A 22,096-nucleotide genomic window follows, 5' to 3' on the forward strand; every position below is an offset into this window, starting at 1 on the left:
TATACATAGACACATACATACTTGCATATGTATATATATTTTCCATCACAATGTACATATTTTACTTCAATATGTATATTTAATTTTTATCAGTGGCAAATAGATATTATTTCCTGTCCAAAAAAACTGCTAAATTTTCTCTACAACTAAATGTAATTTCCTTAGTTTACAATCACAAAATGCCTTTTAGATTTCTATGCTATTTTTCATACTCTGTAATTCACAGATTTAAGGAAAAATTACAGTTAAGTCTCCATGAAAATTAAGTGAAATACAAATTACCTGATTTAAAAGAACTGTTATATTAATTTTAATTTTTCTAAATTTATCAGAAACATGACGTGTTTCTTCTCTGAAAAAGGATTTTGTTCATTTTTTAAAATGTTAGAAAGAAGTCATTTAAGACACTGCTTCACTTAATGATAGTTGTTATTTCTCAAATGCTCACTGCTAGTTATTGTAGTGGTTGCTGCTATTTTTTTTAAATGTCTGCAATATTTTTTAATCCCTTAAAATAGCTACTTAATGAAGAATATCTATTTCTGACTTTCAGTACTAGATTGCTAAATTACACTAAATTCATTTCCTTGCTCTTGAAAACCATTCACAAGCCCCAAAGACATTAAAAGGGTAAGTTCCTCAAATGACCCAGAAATTAGGATATATAAAACCCTCAGCTGCCTTCTCCATCTCAGCACTCACACACACACACACACACACATGATTTTTCTAAACAGTGATGAAATTTACTTATAATAACCATTATAACCATTAAGTTTGATTCAACGATTTAAACAAACCATTTATTCCAGTTTATCTTAAGGTTTACATGACCCAGAATTGATATACTAACTACTCTAATAAACCAGCTTAGGGAACAGTGCACCGTCCACTTAATACAACATAGAATGTCAAGGTGAAAGAGCTCAGTAACGGTCTAACAAACACAGAGCACCTAAGTCAAGCCAATGCAGTCCCCATGGGGGAAAGTCAGAACCACGAGGTTTCAGTCTTAGTGCAGGTAAATTCCGTACCAAACCAGCCAGCCCACATAGTAACAGCATTCTAACACCAACCCCAGGCCTCAGCAGACCACCCTGTGGGTGGCCTAAATTTTATAGGCTTCTCTATAGCAGATGCACTAGGGGAGGGTAAGGTTACACTGTGAATTAAGCTGCAAATCCTTTAATGTAAATCTGCCGTTTTACCTAAACTGCAACTATTCATTTAGCATATTTACAGAACATAAATGTGCTACAGATTTGCATTTCAAAAGTAAAATCATATTAAAATGTGTCCATACATTTATGTAAACTGTAAACTACTGTCCCTCTGGAGACAAGATAATACAAGCTTCAAAAGGTTGTATTTTATTTTTCAATTCTAAGTCCTTTTTGAAGTATTCACTGAAATAGAAAAAACGTTGTACATTAGTTGAAAAGAACAACCAGAACAGCCCAAAGCAACGTAATTCTCTACTATAGGGTGAATTTTCTTTAAAAGACTGCTTAAAATGCACTGGCTGGGCATTAGACAGGAAATAGTTTTTTGTTAAAGGAAGAACCTCACCCTCCAACATTTTATAAATAAAATTCACAACAGTCAGAGATATATTTCCGAAATCTGTTCCACAGTAAACTCAATCCCAAACAGGAAGGGTGTAGTTATCTGCTAGAAGAGTTTGTTTGCTTACGGTCCCAAGCTGGAAATGCATTAATACTCTTCAGATTTGATAATCTACAGGCCACACAGGAAGATTTTTTTGTTATTGCTTTTTCCCTTGATTGGACCTCATCAAAATGGGAAACGTTAAAGTCTGGGTGGAGGTCACATAAATTGCATAGAAACACGGTTAAATTTGCCAGCATAATGAAAACACTATCCAAACCCAGTTTCACACAGTCCCTTATCATAGTAGTCCATGTTAATAGTAAATTCTCACAAAGTACTTTTAGGAATAAAGGGATATGATAAAATAAACTACCAAGGCTTTTTACTATTAATTATGCTGTCTGGTGACTGGAAGAAGAGTATCTGGCAAAACAAACTCCTCAGTGGCAAGTGTGTTCTCTAAAATGCTTAGAATGACACAAAACTCCTCTAAAATGTGTATCATTTTAGTCCTTACCTCTGTTCCCACAGAAAGAGAAACCAAAAATTAAGGCAAAATGAGTCAATTTTCATTTCAGACAAACCATCTTTAGTGTATCTGTTACAGTTTGTAAGAGTAGTTTGGTGGAAAGACAGAGGTTGCACAGCTGTGCTCTAATGCAGCAGCCATTGGCCACAGCAGGCTACTTAAATTTAGCTATACATGCATATACTTATCTCAGCATTTAATTCATAATTTATATTAATATTAGAAGGTAAATGGATAACTGCAAAAGTCAGACATGTACAAAGCCTTAAAAGGTTGAGTGATTGAATCAAATAAAAACAATTTCTCTCTACTGTTGATACCTCAACATTCCATCTAATCTCCTTTATCTCAACTCATTTGGTTCAAATGCAATGTGTCCTATTGAAGAGTAACATCCTAGTGGAAAAAGTAAACACAGACAATAAAACATAGCATAAAGGAGACACTTAGATGTGGAAGGTGGTAGGGAAGCCAGAAAGAGTAGAGAAGTGGCTTCAAGAACAGACTTAACCGAGTTCAAATCCTGGCTCTACTACTGAGGTAGGCTGAGTAATGTCCTCCACCCCCAGCCAAGATGTCCACATACTAATCCCTGGTACCTGTGAATATGCTACCTCGCAAGGTATGTTAGCTTCAAAGATGGAGGAAGAAGCTACCAGCCAAGGAATATAGGCAGCCACTAGAAACAGGTAAAGGCCAGGAAAGAGATTCTCCCCTAGAGCCCTGCAGACACGTTGATGTGGGCCTGGTGAAACCCCTTTTGGATTTTACACGTTCTTCTTAAGCTCACATGGAACATGCACCAAGACAGACCACATTCTGGCCCATAAAAGACACCTTAGCAAATTTAAAAGAACAGAAATCATATAAAGTATGCTCTCAGACCACAGTTCAATTTAATTAGAAATCAAGAGAAAGATACCTAGAAAAATCTCAAAATATCTGGAGATTAAACAATATATACTTCTAAATATCACAGAGATCAAAGAAGTCTCAGGGGAAATTTTAAAATATTTTGAACTAAATGAAAACACAACTTATCAAAAGATGCTCAAAGAGAAATTTACAGCATTAAATGCCTATGTTAGAAAAGAAGACAGACAAAATTAATAATATAGCAAGCTAGGACACTAGAAAAAGAGCAAATTAAATACAAAGTAAGCAGAAGAAAATAATAAAATTAGAGCAGAAATCAATGCAATTGATAACAGAAAATTAGAAAATCAACAAAAGCTGGTTATTTGAAAAGATGAATAAAATTGATAAACCTCTAGCTGGGCTAACCAAGAAAAAAAGAGAGAAGACACAAATTATTAACATCACAATTGAAATAGGAGTCACCACTACTGACCTCATGGAATATTATGAATAACTCTATGCCTGCTAATTTGATAAATTAGATGAAAGGGACCAATTCCTTGAAACATACAGTCTACAAAAACTCAGATGAGGAAAAATAAATAACCTAAATACTATATCTATGAAAGAAATTAAATCAACGATAACATTCCAAAACAGAAAGCACTAAACCCAAGTTGTTTTACTGGTGAATTCTATCAAACATTTAAGGAAGAAATGATACCAATTCTCTACAATCACTTCTAGTAAAGAGAAGCAGAGGGAACATTTCCTACTGTTCTATGAGGTCAGCATTACCCTATTACCAATACCAGACAAAAACATCACAAGGAAGGAAAATTACAGACCCATATCTCTCATGAATAGAGATGCCAAAAAATCCTCAAATAATATTAGCAAATCCAACAATATAATAAAAAGAATTATGTATCACAACCAGGTGGGATTTATTCCAGGCATGCAAGGCTGGCTCAACATTTGAAAAATCATTTAATGTAATCCATCACATCAGTATGCTAGAAAAGAAAAGTCACATGACCGCATCAATAGATGCAGAAAAGTATCTGAAAAAAGGAAACACTCATTCATGACAAAAACTCTGTGGCAAACTAGAAATAGAGAGGAACTTCCTCAACTTGACAAAGAATATCTACAATAACCCTACTGCTAACATCATGGTGAGAAAGTAGATGCTCTCCTCCCAAGACAGGGAACAAGACAAAAATGTCTTCTTTTACCACTCCTATTCAACATTGTACTGGACATAGCTAATGCAATAAGACAAGAAAAGGAAAGAAAAGGTAAACCAATTAGGAAGGGAGAAATAAAACTGTCTTTGTTTGCAGATGACATGATTGTGTTGAAAATCCAAAACTGATCAAAAAATTAGTGGAACTAATAAGTGATTAAAGAAAGCAAGGTTGCAGGATATAAGGTATTAATATGCAAAAGTCAGTTTCTTTTCTATATACTAGAAATGAACCATTGAAATTCGAAATTAAAAACACAACACAGCACCAAAAAAATTAAGTGTAAATCTAACAAAACATGTACCAGATCTTTATGAGAAAAATGATAAAACACTGGTGAAATAAAGAAGATACACAGGTGTACCTTGTTTATCATACTTTGCTTTATTGAGAATTGCAGATACTGTGTTTTTTACAAATTGATGAACTATGGCAACCTTGCACTGAACAAGTCTACTGGCACCATCTTTCAATAGCATTTGTTCATTCTGTGTCTCTGTGTCACATTTTGGTAATTCTTGCAATATTTTACATCCTCCACCAGCAAAAAGATTATGACTCACTGAAGGCTCAGATGATGTTAGCATTTTTTAGCAATAAAATATTTTTAAATTAAGGTATGTACATTTTTTAGACATAATGCTATTGTACACTTAATAGACTGTAGTATAAACATGATTTTTATATGCTTTGGGAAACCAAAAAGTTCATGTGATTTGCTTTACTGTGATATCTGCTTTATTGCGGTGGTCTGGAACTGAACCCATGCTATCTCCTAGGTGTGTCTGTAAATGGAGACATATACCATGTTCATGGATAGGAAAACTCAGTATTGTTCAGACATCAGTTCTTCCCAACTTGACCTATAAATTCAACATAGTCACAATCAAAATCCCAAAAAGTAATCTTGTGGATATTGACAAATTGATTCTCAAGTTTATATGGAAAGGCAACAGACCCAGAATAGTCAACATAGCACTGAAGAAAAGAAACAAAGTCAGAGAACTGACACTACTTGACTTAATATAAAGTCACAGTAATCAAGACTGTATGGTACTATCAAAAGAACAAAGAGATCAGTTGTACAGAGTAAAGAGCCCAGAAAAAGATTTATACAAATATAATCAACTGATCTTTAACAAAGTAGCAAAGGCCATTCAATGAAGAAAGGATAGTCTTCAACAAATGGTACTGGAAGAACTGGACATCCATATGCAAAATCTAGACAGAGATTTTACACCTGTCACAAAAATTAACTATATGGATCATAGACTTAAAAGTAAAATATAAAATTATAGTACTTCTAGAAGATAACAGAGGAAAAAAGTCTAGGTAACAACACCAAAAGCATGTTACAAGAAAGAAAAAAAAATCACTAAATTGGATTTCATTAAAATTAAAAACATCTGCTCTGCAAAAGACACTTCAGAAAATGAACAGACAAGCTACACATTGGGAGAATATCTTTGCAAAACATATATCCGACAAAGTACTGGTATCCAAAATACACAAAGAATTCTTAAAACTAAAAAACAAAGAACAAAACACAGAAGTTTTTTAAATGGTCAAAAGATCTGAACAGTCATCTCACCAAAGGCATTCAGATGGCAAATAAGCATATGAAAAGATGCTCAACATCACATGATATTAGGGTATTGAAAACTAAAACAATGAGATGAGATGAGATACACTACACACCTGTTAGAATTGTTAAGCTCCAAAATAATGACAATTCCAATATATGGTGACAATGTGGAGCAAGAGGAACTCTCATTCATTGCTGGTAGGAATGCAAAATGATACAGGACACTTTGGTAGACTATTTAGCAGAATCATACAAATAAAAAAGGGGGCGGAAAACAAACTTACTCTCTGTGCCTTCGTTTCAGTACCTACAGACCTCACTGTGCTGTTGTAAGAATCGAGATAATAAAGAGCACTGGGTATAGTGCCTGCTACATAGGAAGCATTTCATACATGTTAAAGATGGTGATCCTGATGATGGAAAGAGGAAAAACAACTGTTCTGGCTTTGTCTAGAGAAGGAAGTACTATAAAATTGTGTTGTAACTGATTCTTTTGTTTGTTTGCTTAACATCTAATGATATTTCTAACATTGAAGACTACAGTAAAAGTTTTACCATTAGTGCTTTTATTTTGGTTTTAGTTTTACCTCAAGTTGTCCTTTACTTTCTGCTGACATTAATCATGTACACACTGAAAAAAAAAATCAAAATGGGGGCAACATTTGCCATTGCAAGAGTTGATTCTTTAAACATGAGGAGTTCACTCTAGAGAAGAGTGGAGGAGGAAGAGGACTTAGCATTTGGGGGAAATTCAACTGGCTTGGCATAGCTAAAGCATACTCACCCTCAAAGGAGATCATGAAAAGCTTTCCTTCAAGATGTTTAGACCTCAACCTATAAATGAACAATTAGCAAATGGATAAAAAGCTACAAGCAAGAAGCAGATCCTTTTGAGGTATTAGGGAAAGAATGGTTAGGAACCAATGCTATGGGCTCCTCCTCACAGCCGGAACAATGCACATGATGTGGTATGTTAAATAAAGATGAGATTAGAGGCTTTATGAGTAATTAAGAAACAATATGGATTGGATATGATAATGTAAAGAAAGGTTGAAGGCTTTTAATTTATTTCAAGAGGGAGAGTATTGGGAATGGGAGATAAGTTCAGTACCTAAAATGTAACGGAGGCACCTGTCAGAAGGAAGCTGAATACTGAATCTAGACTTCAGGAGAAAGAAAGAGGGAATGGAGAGAGAAATCTTATCATTTTTAGCACTAATGCCAGTTGAGGCCATGGGAGTTCCTTAAGGAAGGAGGTAAATTCTTTCTAGCTCCAGTAGCTGATAAAGTAGATCCTTACTCAATGTTGAATGAATAGCCAAAGTCAACTCTGAGAGACTGCGTAACGTAAGACAAAAGACAGCCAAAAGCAGGCACTTAAGAATAGTATCAGTCACAGAAGAGACAATCGGGAAAACTAAGAACTAAGAGAGGGTGAAGGAAAAAGTTTGTCGGGTAAGGATACAGTCAATCAAATCAATGAAAGAAAGATCAAAGAAGCTGACAACCAAAACATATTGACTGGACTTGAAAATTAGGGAGTAACTGGTTAACTGCCAAGAGTAGTTTACTGGGATGGTGGAGATGATAGAGCTGTGCCGTCCCATACAGTAACCACTAGCCATATGGGTTTATTTAAACTTAAATTTTAATTAGGTAAGTTAAAAATTCAGTTCCTCAGCTGCACTTTTGTGGCTTCCATATTGGTTAACACAAATATAAAACATTCTGTCATCACAGAAAATTCTATTAAGCAGTGTTATTATAGAGGACTGAGGAGTTGAAAAAAGAGGAAAGTGGTAAGTGTTGACCTGGAAATTAATTAACACATATTTGCAACTATTTTGCCATTAAAGTGGAAATAAAAGCCTACCACTTTTAAAGGAGCACTGTGAAACATAACTGCTATCTGTGAAACGTTCTACAATTTTTTGATGAAATTCACATAAAAATGCAAATTAAAAAGATAACTCCAATTGAGGCTTACTATACAAGAAAACTTATAATGTCTAATGTGTTGATAAGGTTGGGGGAAAAGTGACAGTATACTGATGGTAATTAAATACTGGAGACTCATTTAAACCCTTTGATTTGGGTCTGTAGTAATACAGAAGGTGTCAAAACTATTACAACCCTTGTTGCTCCCTGTGCTATATTAATAGAAAAAGATATCTTTGAAACATCCTTCTCAAAGCTACAGCCCCCACTGGCTCTTAAAAGCACAGCTTCTACAAAGTACACTGATGGTTGCTCAGATATGCACCATGAACACATGGATTAGATCTCAACCGCCTACATTCTATGTATGGATACAAGTGTTACAGCCATGTAAAAAAGTCAGTCCAAAATCAATGATTACATGGTTAAATGCTAAAAGACCTTAGCAATCAATGTTTGTAGAATTCTCATCGATTTATAAATTTATAGGATTCCACCAAAGATTAATACCTAAGTGGTTTTCTTTTTACCCTTTCCAGCTTACTGGTTCTTTCAATCATAATACACTCAATAGACAAAAATAAATGAAATAATTCCAAAGAGTCTATAGAATCATTCATTGATGCCAAAACCAAGTCTCACTGATATTAAATACAAGAACTAGACAAACCTCAAATTAATACTGAGGGGAAAAAGTTGCAAAGGAAATTAGAGACATCATTTATGTATGCTTTTTAAAGTTCATTTAGTTTAGGAATGCATACATATATACTAAAAATACAAAACATACGTAAGAATGACAACTCTGAGAAGGGAGGAAGCCAGCAGGGATCTGAGAAGGGCTTTTATCTGTAATATTTTATTTCTTTAAAATGTGTGGGTGAGGGGAAGCCACAAATATTAACTCTGCTTAATGGCATACATGTGGAAGTATTTGGGAGTGAAATGTAATGAGATTTGCAATACACTTTGACATGCATCAAAAAGTAAGATGAATTAATGGATGAAGAGAAGAATGGATACATCAAAACAAATAAAACAAAATGTTAATTAGAGAATCTAGGTGCTCAGCACATCGATGTGCACTGTGTAATTCCTAATGTTAGAAATTTTTTATAAAAAAATACTAAAGGGAAAGAGATCTAAAGCAAAATAAGGCCCAATGATGGGTATATGGGTCTGGTCATCTCAGCTTACAAATGAAGATGGATCTCTGTTTTGCTTGAACCCTGGGTAATGAACTTTGCATCTTCTCAATGTGCGTTCAGAATTATAGATATGAATCAATCTGTAAATGCAGATATAAATTTAGATGACAGGTAACTGCACCTATCAGACAATTAGAATTCACCTACTGTGTGCAAGACACTGGATTTGGTCAGTGATATAGCAGACCCTGCCCAAAGAAATTAGATTCTAATAAAAAGAGTAACACATTTACGATAACCACAAGGCATGGTAAAATACAGGAATGCTTCAGAGATATTGCAGGTTTAGTTCCAGACTATCACAATAAAGCAACTATCACACCACATGAGTTTTTTGGTTTCCTAGTGCACATGAAAGTTATGTTTACACTATACTGTAGTCTATTATGTGTGCAATAATAGCATTATCTCTAAAAAATGTATATACTTTAATTCAGAAATATTTTATTGCTAAAAATGCTGACCCTCATCTGAGCCTTCAATGAGTTGTAATCTTTTTTGCCATAGTAACATCAAAGATCACAGACCACCATAACAAATATAATAAAAAAGTTTGAAATGTTGTGAGAATTACTAAAATGTGACACAGATATGATGTGAACAAATGCTGTTGGAAAAATGGTGCTGGTAGAAAGACTTGCTAAATGCAGGGTTGGCACAAACCTTCAGTTTAAAAAAAAAGCAATAGTTGTGAAGCCCAATAAAATTGAGGTGTGTCTGTACAGTAAATGCCATAAGACAAATATGAAATATTATAATAATTCCAAAGAAAAGATCATAATGGGTGGAGTAGGGGAAGATAAAAAGCACTGAGATTTAATGCAGTCCTATCAAATTACCAATGGCATTTTTCACAGAACTAGAACAAAAATTTTTAAAATTTGTATGGAGACACAGAAGACCCCAAATATCCAAAACAATCTTGAGAAAGAAGAAGAGAGGTAGAGGTATCATGCTCCCTGACTTCAGCCTATATTACAAAGCTATAGTAATCAAAACAGTATGGTCCTGGTACAAAAACAGATCTATGGACTGGCACAGATCAATGGAACAAGACAGAAAGCCAGAAGTAAAGCCACACACTTATGGTCATTTAGGAGGCGAGAATATACAATGGAGAGCAGACAGACAGTCTCTTCAACAAGTGGTGCTGGGAAAACTGGATAGCTAAATGTAAAAGAGTGAAATTAGAACATTCTCTGACATCATATACAAAAATAAACTCAAAATGGATTAAAGACCTAAATGTAAGACCAGATACTACAAAACTTCTAGAGGAAAACATAGGCAGAACACTCTTTGACATAAACCACAGCTACAGTTTTTGAAACAGAATCACTTTGTTGTACACTGAAACTAACACATCATTGAAAATTAACTATAGTTCAGTTTTAAAAAGTGGTTAATAAAATAAACAGATAAAATAACAAAAGCACTTAGAATGTTGGCTATTCCAAGGCATCTTGGAATATTACAAACAAAAAAGTACAGTATGTTTAAAAAACAATGAAACTTGGAATACACCTGGTAAGATTTGGAAAAGATGACTAACGGACAGTCGTATTTAAACCACAAGTTTAAATAATTTATGTTTGATCCTATGGCTTAATTCCTCCTTGGACTTAAAATAATTTGTATTACACTGTAGACATTTTTTTTCATGTTCAACAAACAACAAACGAACCAAGTGAAGACTGCTAATTAGAAGGACACTAATGTATTCATTATTCAATATCCCCTTCAACTCTGATTCAGTAGGCCAGGAAAAGTAATCTGGTGTTCATTGTCAGTTACTGATTTGAGAAAAGAAATTCAAAATATACGAAGAGGCTAATCTAAAGAAAAATAGTCATAATGAAGATAGGATAAAAAGCAATTAAATACATTATAAAATAGGTTAAAAATTCTAATTGCTGAGAAAATGGTTAATAATAAGTATCTTGCAAAATGACATTTGTCATGTGGCTTTTAATATTTTCATGTCTGAAAACAATAAAAATTCTGCAATAAAGGCAGGGAGGGGTATACTCAATTTAGACATTTTCCCAAGTTAATGTCTAAAAATTCATCACAATGAAACTGATCACAGGTTAAAATGGCAAGTCAGCTCCTTAAAAGGTATCTGTCACTTAGAAAATATTTCTCTTGAGTAAAAAAAAAAAAAAAAAAAAAAAAAAAAAATCAAGTTAAAAGGTAAAATTTCTTACGTGTATATACACTGTTTTTTTACATATAGCTATTTGTTATAAAAGAAATTATTATATTGGTTGAAAATTAAATGAAGCTAATGAGTATACAACCAAAAGAAAAATCTAACATACAGTTTAAGTTAGTGTTATCAAAAGAAAATTTATTTTAATTATGATTACTTCCAAATAAGTCTTTTTTGAAATGAATAGATTTTAAATTGCTCATGAGGTTAGTCTAGTCCTCAAATGATTTAACATTATCAATCAGAAAAGTACAAAGTCATGTTTTACAAAAGGTCATGTTTTATTTTTGAATAAGGCTAGAAGAAAGTAAATAATTAGCAACAGCCCCTGTTCTATGAGTAAAAAATCTTACATTGGTTTGAGATCTAGGAGGAGCAACCTCCATCCACCCAGTGACCCTCTGATAGGTCAAACTGTCAGGAGTGACTCAGCAGGAAGCAGATTAGCTACTTCATGACCCATCCGGCGCCCCTACCTCCTGGCTCATCTCTCACAAACGAAGTTGGAGAGAATCCAACAGTAAGGTTGCTCTAACCTTGTAAAGATATGGAAGGATGGCTAAGAATCTAAAAGTATTAACAATTACTGAGCCCAAGCAGTGAGTCGTCAGGAAGGGCTCACTACACAGGAAGACTTTTAAGAGCATGGGGAGGAATCCTTGGCAAAGGTCTCTGTGACCAGAAATGGTTATGGATTACAATTCTAAAGGGTTTTTTGTTTGTTTAAATAGAATAGCATTTAGAAATTAGTGGCATATTAGAAACATTAAGTCACTAACATTTTCATACAGGCTTTTACATTATTTTAGGTACCAGGAATCCTCCTAAGTACTCTGGAATTACTATTCTCATCTTACAAAAATATTGAAGCAGAGAGATTGAAGGAGTTTAGCTGCAAGAAGTACAATTAACATTCACAGCCTCGGTTTCTAATTTACCCCTTACAATGCTGCTGCTATAACCCACAAGAATTATTTAAATCCAAAACAGAAATAAAGCCATGACCGACTAAATCCTTGGCAAAGATAAATCCATTAGCTTGGTTTTGAAGAGTGGTATAAAGAAAGTGGCTTGGAGGGACCCAAAAGGCAGGTCATCTGATCATGATTCCTAACTATCTTGAGACAATGAGACATTATTTCTGTGTGTGAGCTTCATGTCAAATACTTCAAGTCTTCCCCCTGATGAAATCTGAAACTTGGGTTATTTTTCCATACAGCTTCAGGGATACCAGTAAGATAAATTTTAAAAAAATAAACAGGTCAGACCAGCCATCTTCCCGATGCTGGGAAAAAGCACTACTGTTCTGTAAACTACTTACGCTGTGGTTGGTTTAGAGGGCATTTTATGGTTGAAATGGGACACTTTCAATGAATTCTACAGGGGAGGCTAGTTCTTCTTTAGCTTTTTTGCCAGGTCAATCAGTGATCCAGGCACATTCACTCTATCATCCCATTTCTTTCAACATTAAAATTCTGTATTGCCTAGCTGATTTTAGGGGAAATCACTTTTCCTGCTATGAAATTTCTCCATGTCTCACACTGAAAAATTTAAGTTATGGTTTCAGCACATATGTGCTAATGTGCCACTTTTTGTTTTTCTCTGCTTTCTGTGACTTTTTTTTTAAAGACAGGTTAAATATTTTGTATGCACTGTAGTTTAGAAAAATTTTCCTTTTTGTTACACTATCAAGATATTGTGAGTTTTCAGCTCAAGATAAAGACGTCCTTGCTGAGGAAATAGTTTTGGGAGACTTAAAATGTATGCCCTACTCTCTTTTTAGTGAAGGTGATGGGAGCAGGGGTTGTTAAGAGGCCACTGAGCCAAAAGATGCCAGTGAAGGGGTGGGGAACATAGTGGTGGTCAGGATTAACTGTACCTGCAGTACACAGGCAGCTTCGGCATTTCTGCTCAGCTGGCCCTTCTCCACCCCCACCCCATCCTGAGAGAGAACTCTGTCAGCTATATTTATACTATATTCCAGTGGAAATATATATATTTATAGAATAGAACTTAAAGGATTTGGTGACAGACAAATCGCAGGGTTTACTGATTATGAATCGGGTTTATGATGTTGCATTGCCAAGGAATACAGGACAAGTAGATACCAGGTGCAGAGGGAAGGAAGCATGAAGAAAAGAAGGGAAATTAGGAAGAAGGCGGACTTCCAGTTCCAAGCTCTAAACCTGGTTTCTGCCCTGTGTTTCATGAGAAACCTCCATAAGCTTTCAGTACTTTCCTTTTGCTTGCTAAAGGTCGTCTGAGTGGGTTTTATAACTCGTAACCAAAAGCAGCTTCCTCCAGATACCTAGCATGATGGCCTGCACAACGTAGCAGATGTTACCTGGCCTTCAGGGCTGGGGTGGCCATCTGGGAACAGCACAGATCTGCACCATCCCACCTGCACCACAGCATATCTGCTTGTAGGCAGTGCTTTCACATGGGCAGGAGTGCCAAGGGGATGGTAGGAATCTATTTTTTCTTCAGTGCAATGGCAAACCCATCAGAGTGCTTCACAAGGCTTTTCCAACATAGTTAAAGACAGGCTATAATTTCCCATGGTGAATGCTAAACTGTCAATCCTTGGCATTTCCACTGAAAATATAGCTTTTGTTACTTCTACTGGGGGGAAAAAAAAAAGCAATGTATCTGCTTTCAACTCATCATATGTAAATGTAAGAAACAGAACATTTTCAATCTACTTAATCATGCTTCTACTGAGAGAAGCTTTTCAACTAGATAACATATAATAATACCACTCTGAATATTTCTAAGATGTGTTTTTTTCTTTCCAGAAGAAAGAATTTATTCATCACTAACGTAAGTAGTACAGCTTCATTTTAAAAACAGGAACTGCAGTATCTGGTATATTAAAAGTAGGTTAAAATTAATGAGTATTTAACATAACTCATTGTTTTATTGTTATCTCTGAAGGCATTATATACAGTGGGAAAGGTCCATAAATCCCATTACATATGAAAATACGTATTTTCAAGGTTTCTCTGCAAATATTTTTTAGTCTATACTTTTAATAGCAAAGTCTATAGAGTAAATGATATATGATTTAAAATTAGTCTTGATTTGTCCACTTGACATTACAAATGAAACTACTACTGATTTCTCAAATGATACTGAAGTTCCTTTCAAGACTTAGAGACATACTTGTAACAATATGGTGCACACAAATAAACAGACCCATGCTAGAATCATGATGCTGTCGTCATTACATCAACTAATTATACTGCTACTTCCACTTCATGCTCTAGATAAGTACCAGCTGTTAATCACTAAGTATATTATTGAATGTCTGTAAATGAAGATGTAAATCTGGTCCTCAAAAGCCTTTTTGAAACAGAATTTAGTTACAGCCAAGAATTTGAGACAGGAATCCAGTCAAATGAATTTTTTTTACATCTGCAGATAATCTGGGGTAAAATGGTATCACAGAATACAACTAAATATTTCTATTTATTTGAAGTTATGAGGGCTATGAAACTATGAAAAATGACAGTAGTATAACTGAAATTCTACTGGAATCCCAAAGATCTAATAAATCTTACCATATTTTTTTTCAATGTACAGTATATTTATTAAAATGGCTTTTTAAAATTTGAGTTATTAGTTTAAAAATCTGTACTTTTAAATTAACAACTTTGGCTAGCAAAATCACTAAGACTGGGATAAGTGGTATATTTTAGGTAAGAATAATAGGGAAAACCAGAGATGAAATCTGTTTGGATTAGCAGCACTGAACGTTAAATTGCTCCAGATAAAATAAGGGTCAAAAGGCTGGCCACCTCACTCCAGGAGCCAAAAGAAACAGTAGGCTGTGGTTTCCCCTTTAACCTTACTTCGTTCAAGATTGTCATGTGCTCACGTAGATACAACATAGACAAAAATTTTTCATATAAACACGTCCTGGAAAAAGGCATTAAACCATTTCTTTCCTTATACATATTTTCAGTGTCCTATGTCAAAAAGCACAAACATCAAAATGCAGCTTCACTCACTGAGGGCTCAGTGTGCTTCATGTTATAGTACTTTATAAAAGACAAGAAATTAATGTTTATGGTTAGGACTTACTTCCTGAGCAAACACAAAATCTCCTGTAAAAATTAACTGCTACAAGATTCTACTGTTAAAGCGGACTGTTGACACGCTTTCTGAGGTACCATAGTGCTAAAATCTGACTCTGTTATTCACTTCCTTATTTCTTGGTTTTGCTATTTCTATACTCACACTACTAGTTTGACCTAACCAGTACAACTCTCTCTTTCTCATTGTTTTGCTTCTAGTCTTTTCATTCTAAACTCTCCTGCTCACAGATGCTATCATCCTAAGATGGAAACACACTTCTCAGAAACCTGCTGCTCTGGCTTCCAAGACTGACCCAATTAAGGGTCCTCTAATAAAATCTTAGCTACTAAAATATTCTCATCACCTTCCCAAATACCACCCACCATACATTTTTAAAATATTTTAGCTGCTCTCATATGCCATCTGCACTTCCTTGGTTGCTTTTCTACTTTAATTTGTTCAAAATGTTGTTCAAGATATATTTCACAAAGTTCTTCCAGATCAAATTTTTCCAGTTACTTGAAATATTTAAGAAACATATGTTTCTTTCTGTCCATCCCACCTCCATTAAGTGGAGGGCAAATACAATTTATTTTGCTTCTTCTGTAACTGTCTTCCCATTAGGTATAAGGCTAGGAAACAGTGGATCTTTAACTCCTCTGATTAATTTAAAGGCCTAGCATATTCTGGCCTTGGCTCAAAATTTAATTTGACGTTTGTGCCATCCTTCCAACTGATCCCGTTGAAAATTCTTTGAAGTTAGTAAATGAATCTCTTCATGGGGTTGTCAATAAATATTTTTCCATGATCAAGTAAATATCACAGTTAAATTTTTAACTGATAGAACATTACAAGGAAGGTGTAACCAGCCCTATCGCCCTACCCCTGCCTACCAGCCTGTAGGCATCAGTACTGACATGCCTCAGGACTAGCCAACTAACTGAGCTGGGACACAGCCCCACCCACCAGCAGATGGGCTGACCTCCTAAGCTTAGTGGCCATTGGCTAGAGGGCCCAGGAACCAGGCCTATGCACCAGAGGGCAAGCACTAGATCCCAGAGCCCCAAGACCCAGCTCCAACCACCAGGGAGCAGGCACCACTCCCAGAATCTCTTGGGACCTGGGCCCGCCCACCAGTAAGCCTGTTCTAGCCTCATGAAAAGCCTCACCCACCAGCAGGTAGACACCAGCACCAGGACACCCACAGTCCCAGAGCCTGCCAGTAGGCCACCAAGAGCCCTGGGATGTTCTGGGCCATGTCTCACCAAGCAAAAGGTCAACACGAGCTTCAGGACGCCCTAAACCATGTACTCACCTGTGTCAGGAACTGGCTGAACACATCAGCAGTCCAACACCAGCTCTGGGACCCCTAAGTCTTACAGCCAAACCCCAGGACCCAGTTTCACCCACCAGTGGGCCAGCACTGGCTCAAGGATCTCCTGGACCCCAATTCTGCCCACCAATGAGCTAGCACTAGTCTCAGGGCCCGCCAGGGTCTAAAGCCAGCTGCTTCATGACCCAGCCCTGCCAAACAGCAGTGAGCAGCCTCCATATAAGGCAAAGCCTGGCAAACAACCACACCTACTGGGGGCCAGTCATGCCTACCAAACCATGCAGAGTAGTCAGCACCTCCACAAGAGAAGGACCCACACAGCCCACATAGGGGGTTCCCCCTAGAGCAGATAACTGGTGACCAAAGAGGAATGCAATGCTGGAACATAGGATATCTCCTACAAAAGGTCACCTCTTCAAGGTTAGGAGATGTAACCAACCCATCAAATACATAGAAGTAAAAACAAGTTAGGCAAAATGAGGCAATAGAGGAACATATTTCAAATGAAGGAACAAGATAAAACCCCACAGGAAGAACTAAGTGAAGAGGAGACAGGCAGTCTATCTGGGAGAGAGTACAAGGTAATGACTGTAGACATGATCAAAGAATTAGGGAGAAGAATGAATGAACAGAGCAAGAAGTTTCTATTAAAGAATTAGAAAATATAAATAACAGAGATGACGATTCAGTTATGGTATCATAACTGAAATGAAAAATACACTGGAAGTAATCAACAGTAGAATAAATAATACACAGAAACATCAGTGACTGAGTTGGAAGACAAAGTAGTGGAAATCACTGAAGCTGAACAGAAAAAAAAGGACTGAAAAGAAATTAGGACAGTTTAAGAGACCTCTGGGACAACATCAAGTGTACTATTTTACAACTGACACCACATAAATACAAAGGATCATAAAGAGATTACTACAACTATATGCCAATAAAATGAACAACCTAGAAGAAATGGACAAATTCCTAGAAATGTACAATCTCCTAAGACTGAACCAGAAAGATATAGAAAATATAAACAGACCAATTACCAGCAATGAAACTAATGAGGAATTTTAAAAACTCCCAACAACCTAAAGTCCAGGACTATATGACTTCACAGGTGAATCCAAACAAACATTCAGAGAGTTAATACCTGTTCTTCTCAAGCTATGTCAAAAAACTGCAGAGGAAGGAACACTTTCAAACTCATTCTATGAGGCCAGCATTAACCTGATAACCAAAACCAGACAAAGATATCACAAGCCAATACTCCTGGTGAGCATAGATGCAAAAATCCAATTACAAGCCAATATTCCTGGTGAGCATAGATGCAAAAATCCTCAACATAGTATTACCAAAACAAATCCAACAATACATTAAAAGGATCATACACCATGATCAGGTAGGGTTTATCCCAGGGGTGCAAGGATGGTTCAATATCTGCAAAGCAATCAATGTGATAGACCACATTAACAAACTGAAGAATGAAAACCATATGATCATCTCAATAGAGGCAGAAAAAGCTTTTGATAAAATTCAACATCCATTTATGACAAAAACTCTCCATAAACTGGGCACAAAGAGAACATACCCCAACATAATAAAGTCCATATATGACAAACCCACAGTCAACATCATACTCAAAGAAATAAAAGGAATCCAAATTGGAAAAGAAGTAAAACTGACATTATCTGCAGATGACAGGATACTATACTAGTAAATTCCAAAGATACCACCAAAACACTACTAGAGCTCCTAAATGAATTCAATAAGGTTGTAGTATACAAAATTAATACAGAAATCTGTTGCACTTTTATACACTAAGAATGAACTACTGGAAGGACAAATTAAGGAAACAATCCCATTTACCATCGCATCAAAATACCTAGGGATAAAACCTAATTAATGAGGTAGAAGACCCTTACTTGAGAAACTATAAGACACTGAAGAAAGAAACTGAACACAACACAAATAGATGGAAAGATATACCATGTTCTTGGATAGGAAAAATTAATGTTGTTAAAATGACCATACTACCCAAGACAATCTACGGATTCAGTGCAATCCCTATCAAATTACCAATGGCATTTTTCACAAAACTGGAACAAATAATTTTAAAATTTGTATGGAAACACAAAGCACCTTGAAGAGCCAAAACAATCTTGAGAGAGAAGAACAGAGCTAGAGGTATCATGCCCTCTGACTTCAGACTATACTACAAAGCTATAGTAAGCAAAAGAATATGGTAGTGGCTCAAAAACAGACACAAAGATCAATGGAATAGAATAGAGAGCCCAGAAATAAACCTACACACTTCCAGTCAATCTATAACAAAGGAGGCAAGGATGTACAAAGTGGAAAAGACTGTCTCTTCAATAAGTGGCACTAGGAAAACTGGACAGCTCATGTAAAAGAATGAAATTAGAACATTCTCTAACACCATATACAAAAATAAACTCAAAATGGATTAAAGATCTACATATAAAACTGGAAACCATAAAACTCCTAGAAGAAAACATAGGCGGAACACTCTCTGACATAAATTGCAGCAATATTTTTTGGATCTGTCTCTCAAAGCAAAGGAAACAAAAGCAAAAATAAACAAATGGGACCTAATTAGAACCTTTTGCATAGCAAAGGAAACCATCAACAAAACAAAAAGCAAACCTAAGGAAAGGGAGAGAATACTTGCAAATGGTATGAACAATAAGGGGTTAATTTCCAAAATACATAGACAGCTCCTACAACTCAATTATCAAAAACACAAACACCCAGTTTAATAATTGGGAAGATTTGAACAGACATTTTTCCAAAGATACACAGGTGGTCAACAGGCACAAAGATGCTCAACAATGTTAATCATCAGAGAAATGCAAACCCAAACCTTAATAAGATATCACCTCACATCTGTCAGAATGGCTATTATCAAAAGACCACAAATAATGACTGTTGGTGAGGCTGTGGAGAAAGGGGAACCCTTATACACTATTGGTGGGAATGCAAATTGGTGCAGTCACTATGGAAAACAGTGGAGGTTCCTCAAAAAAACTACAAAGGTACCATATGATCCCTCAATTCCAGTCCTGGGTATATATCTGAAGGAAATGGAAACACTAATTGGAAAAGATATATACACTCCAGTGTTCACAGCAACATTATTTGCAATAGCCAAGACATGGAAGCAACTTAAGTGTCCATCAACAGATAAAAGGATAAAGAAGATGTAATGTGTGTGTGTGTACAAACACACACACACACACACACACACACACACACACACACACACACACACACACAAATACAATGGAATACTAGTCAGCCATTAAAGAGAATGAAATTTTGCCACTTGCAACAACATGGGTGGACTTGGAGGGTATTATGCTAAGTGAAATAAGTCAGGCAGAGAAAGAAATTCTGTATATCACTTATATGTGGAATCTAAAATATATATTTTAAAAAACTAGTGAATATAACAAAGAAGAAATAGACTCACAGATACAGAAAACACACTAGTGGTTGCCAGTAGGAAGAAGGGAGAAATGGCAAGATAGGTGTAGAGGATTAAGAGGTATAAACTACTATGTATAAAATAAATAAGCTACAGGGATATATTGTATAATACAGAGAATACAGCCAGTATTTTATAACTATTCATAGCTTTAAAAATTGTGAATCACTATGTTGTACACCTGAAACTTAAATTTTACATCAAGTATACCTCAATTGAAGAAAAAAAAAAAAGAAAGATTTGGTCTCAAGTTTTTTCCCTGTAAGGCAATCATATTGTAGGAAGAGAATAAAATTCAATTAGAAACACCCTGCTTCACTGTACATGCATATAGTTTTCAATACTAAAACTGAACACCCAAGGAGAAAAGAAGCTTTTAAAAAGACTATCATACAGAGAGACAAGTTTCAAAATGTCCAAAAACATACTTATACTGTCTTTTGCAAAAAACAAACATAACTCACACACCTGCCAAACAGCAAGAACAACCACAAGACCAAAGCCAAAATTCATCCAGAAAGAGTACCACTCAGTATGACAGTATTTTAAGAAGTCAGAAGGACTGCATACTACTAAGATGAAGCAATAATTAAAATGTAAACATACTGCATGTAAAACAAAGGAAAAATTTCCAGCTCTGCCTATCTCTATTGTGTAGGTGTGACAGGAAAGCTCTAAATATTTTCCTCAAACACTGAATCATCTCCAGTGATTCCAGCCAGTATTTATCCCATACAACTCAATTGTGCAGCAGCTGCATTTTGTATTTTTTTAAATGGAACTTAAGTTAGTTCAGTTTTAAAGACAACAGAAACCACATTAAATTGGAATAACCAAAATACAACTTTAAAAGTCAAATTTTGACTATAACATCCTATGACCCTGTTAAAAACAAGAGAATAATATACCATTCTCCTTACATACTGAACACATTCTCAACTATACATATGGAAATCAGATTAACTATGTTTTCTTAGCCTTCAAGTCATCACATGTGGACATAATTACACAGTAAAAGCTTCAATTCAAATCCTTTGCACAGTAAGAATCAATATAACCTTGAAGAATGAGCCACTTACATCCACAAGTATTCCAAAGAAGAAAGGAGAAAATATAAAAAATTATCATAGGCATAATTTCTTGTCATTTTTATTCTATAAAAACAGTAACTTTCATTCATACTGAACATAAATGTATTTTAAATACAATTCAGTATTCAAAACTAAAAAAATAAAAATCCATAGTGTCCAACCCTTTCAAAAAGTTCCCACAGATGCTACTACTATAGAAATGTAGGCCCATAAGCATTTTAAATGTCTAGTTTTATTTTGTCTTACTTTAAAAATTTGTGTGAAGGAATTTAAATCATTAATGGGACGGAAGGGGAATATGGTAGAATGATGGAAATCACGATTTTAAGGTCTTGGAGCTCCTAGATTTGGGTTGCTGTGTGTTCCTGGGTGTATTATATAATTCTGTAAGCCCCAGTTGCCTTACTTGTAATGTGGGGATTATAACAGGACCTTAGGTCACAAGGGCTTTTGTAAGGATTAAGTGACAGAACAAACACAAAGTACTTAATATCCAGAAATCATTCACTCAACAAATATTTGAGGACCTACTCCGTGCAGGCCCTGTAAAAGTGGTGAACAAAAAAACATATAGTCCCCATCCTCTTAAAGCTTTCTTTTTAGTGGGAAAGATATATAATGAAATATATGAAAACACATAAACATATATGGAATTGTGGTAAATGGTATAAAGGAAATAAAGCAGGTTCAGTGATACGGGAACAACTTCGGTCAGGGGGATAAGGAAATGTTTTAGTGAAAGGGTAACATTCAACCAGGGGCCTGAAAGATGAGAAACAGCTAGCAAGAGCATTCCAGGCAAAAGTTAAGGGCCTCGACAAAGGCCACCCAAGACGGGGGAAAGCATGCCCTACTAAGGGGCCAGAATGACTGCAGCACAGTGAACCATGAGGGTGATATGGAAG

General features: G+C 35.5%; 1 protein-coding gene across 8 annotated transcripts in view; it reads right to left on the reverse strand.

Annotated features, from left to right (window-relative positions):
- PPHLN1 (periphilin 1) overlaps positions 1–22,096 on the reverse strand; it is a 119,353-nt gene that overhangs the window by 2,999 nt on the left and 94,258 nt on the right. The window lies entirely within an intron of this gene.

This window comes from Camelus bactrianus, chromosome 12, assembly GCF_048773025.1.
Source record: "Camelus bactrianus isolate YW-2024 breed Bactrian camel chromosome 12, ASM4877302v1, whole genome shotgun sequence".
NCBI classification, from domain to species: Eukaryota; Metazoa; Chordata; class Mammalia; order Artiodactyla; family Camelidae; genus Camelus; species Camelus bactrianus.